Source organism: Cupressus sempervirens, chromosome 4 (assembly GCF_028749045.1).
Source record: "Cupressus sempervirens isolate cs-2001-9-10 chromosome 4, ASM2874904v1, whole genome shotgun sequence".
Classification (NCBI taxonomy): Eukaryota; Viridiplantae; Streptophyta; class Pinopsida; order Cupressales; family Cupressaceae; genus Cupressus; species Cupressus sempervirens.
Window position 1 is genome coordinate 71,104,797 of NC_143121.1, and position 3,447 is coordinate 71,108,243.

The window sequence follows — 3,447 nt, forward strand, 5'->3', positions numbered from 1 at the left end:
ACATACATTGCAAGTTACATTTCTTAAGGATCCCAAGACGTTGAGTCACGTTTAAATTTAATTAATTCTAAGTCTAACAACTATCACATACATATGAAAGAATAATCAGAAAGTCCCATGTCCATAATATACATTTGTTCCGAATGCCTCTTGGCAAATTAATTTGGAATGCTCAATCATCCACTGTACAAGTCACAGGGTATGAAAGGCTTAAAAGAATATACATACGTAAAAATAGAAATACATCAACCTCCACGAATCCATGATACAAAGTACAGTAAAAATATATGAAACTATTCACTATACATGATACATCCATACATCCATAATGATAAAACATCTATCATAAAATCTAACCATCCATCATAATAATCCAAGAACATAGTGAAGGTAAATGTCAATCACGAACACTTCAGCCACGGTGACCATAGAACGGATCTCAATGGTAAGAGTAAAAAGCACTACCACCCGACCGTGTGGAACCTAAATGGTCCACTCCCACCGCACTGAGGAGATAGTCTCAAGTCCCAAACAAGGTATCAAAACACAAAACACAAGTACTCTCTAAGTCTGGAAATCCTAAAAGTATACTAACTCAAGGGTTCCAACATAGATAGACATCTAGACCCAGAGGCACCACAAAGACACGTAGGAAACCTAATATGCAAGTGGGAAAGTGTCATCGAAAAAGTCACGTAGAAGTTACCCGAGCAATCCCTTAGGAATCCCGGGTCCCTACTGATCCCTGCGGCCACTAGTATCCTCTCATAATGATGAGGCATACTATGGAATGCAAGGTCGTAACCAAGCATTCTCTCTACCCCATCCTAGTCTGTACTAGCACTCAAGGCATGGGAGAGAACATACAATTATCTTATTAGGTTCATTTTCCCTTATTTAGTGTAAATATTTTCACTTATTAAAACAACTTACAATGGGTTACTCCAGGCAGCCTCTTAGGGCCCCGATTCCCATTGCAAGCCACTTCCCGACACTACACATAGATAACCTACCCTAGGCTCATGAAATCATAAATCAAAGAATCATAATAAAACCACCTCAGTCCTATACAAGCAACTGAAAAGACATCATAAAAGATAAGTCACAAAACTTACATCAGTTCTTCATGAGCAACAGATAAGCACCAAATAATAATCATATGACCACGACAGTTCTCTATCAGCAACTAAAGGCATCAATGATAAATCACAAAATTCAATGGTTCTCCAATGAGCAACCAGAAAGTATCCCAATAGTAAATTTCAATACTGATCAAAGACTCCAAAATGGTCAAGTCAAAACATGACATCATCAAGAACATAACCACCACTGCAGTCCTCTCAAGCGACCGAAAAGCAATCCAAGTATAACTGATCGAGACTCAAAAATGGTTATCAAATATAACTGATCAAGACTCGAAAATGGTTAAGTTAGGTGTCTTAAATACATACCTCTCAGCTTCACACAAGGAAACTGGAAAGCAATAACAAACAGTAAATACAATCATGTCATAGAGCACTTCATCACATTACCATGGTCGGGTTAAGAAAGATCGAGACCAAATCATCATGACATCACATTCACCACCCCGAGCCTCTAGTAACAACCTAAACTGGTCAACGCTAAACCAACCCCATAACACTCAAAGCACAAAGAAAACATCAAAGTCTTAGAGATTGGATTTGAAAGTATATTATTGAGCTAAGGTAAGGTTTATGTTTCAGTTTAATGTCAAATTTCAAGTAACTAAGTTTTCATAACTACCCCTTACGATTAACCCATTTCTATAATAACTTCCATTAAATCAATAATCCAAATCTATAATTTAGTCAAATAATATTCATTATTAATTAACTTAATTAAACTGATTTTAATTAAATTAATCAATAATTGCTTGTTCTACTTTCTTATTTTAATCTATTTATTAATTGTTAATTTATTAAAATTTAACCAAAATTATTAATAAATTTATATTAACAAACTATGTTAAATGTATTAATATTTAATTATTAAATATTAATAAAGATAAAAATATTTAATAAGTAAATATCTATTAATTAATATATATATATTAAATTTTTATTAATTAAAAATTTTAAAATAATAATAAAATTTTGTTTGTTTTATTTTTATTTTTTTTAATAAATAATAAAAATTATAATAAAACAAAAATTGAATTAATTAACACCCTTCCATATATGTTTAAAGCCCGTCGGCTCTGCCGCAGGCCTGCGGCGGCAGGTACGTTGTACCTACCGTCGCAGTACCTGTGATGCAGGTACTATCGACCATCGGCAGTGGGGGTGGGTACGGGTGATTCCCTTCCCCCCACTTAAAACAATAATTATATATATATATATATATTTTTTAATGTATATTTCTTTTTTAAAAAAAACAGCAATTTATTTTTAAATCGTTTTCTATAAAAAAAAAAGAAAAAATTTTAAATGAAATTTAATTTCGTTTTATATATATATATATATATATATATATATATATATATATATACTAACTCAATTCCTCTTTAATATATTAATATAAATATATTAAAGAATTGCCTCTTTTTTTTTTTATATTGGTATAGAAATATAATCAACCATACAAACTTCTAATCTAGAATTTCGGTATTAGATTCAGCCCTTTCCCATTTAAATCTCATGTATACAGAAGTTTATTGACAAGCATCTGATAAATTTCAATATCGTAATGTTTAAACATTTATCACAGAGAATTCAGATTTACAAACCCCAAATGCGAAAAGGACAGGAAAGGATAATTGCATAATAAATCGATAATAAAAAACACAAGACCCTACCTGATCCTGATGCTATTATGCAATCTCCAGGAACTGTAAAAGAATTCGCTCCTCTCAGTAACCTTCTTCTGGAAAACTTTCTTGGTATCAGCCTTCTGAAATTCGCTTCCAAAAGTAGTCTCCCGAAAATTCCCGTCCAAAAACGTGTCCCAATTCGTGTCCCCCAAGAATGAACCCCCAATGTTGTGATAAGCAAATTTTCTCCTCAAACTGGGGCACTTAATTGTGCGTTCACCCGAGAAGACTCTTTGCACAACTGAGTTAACTCCAAATTAACCTTTATTATCTTTTCTTTTATTTTGCACTCATCTTTTATGCACATTAAGTTGATTTATTAAATAACTTTATTTAATATTCTACTTGACTTCTATTTTAGATTAATTTATTACTTTAATCTCATGTGCACTTCATGAAATTAAAATAACATTATTAATTTCTATTATTTAATCTTTTAATTTATTTCTCATACTTAAACTCATGCTTAGATCATGCGATCTAGAATTCTTAATAATTTAATATCTTTCAACTTTTAATTTATTTTAGAAACTTAATTGATAACATATTTAATTAATTTAATTAACAATAATATTTAGCATTTATTTAAAAATGAACTCTAAATATATTATTATTAA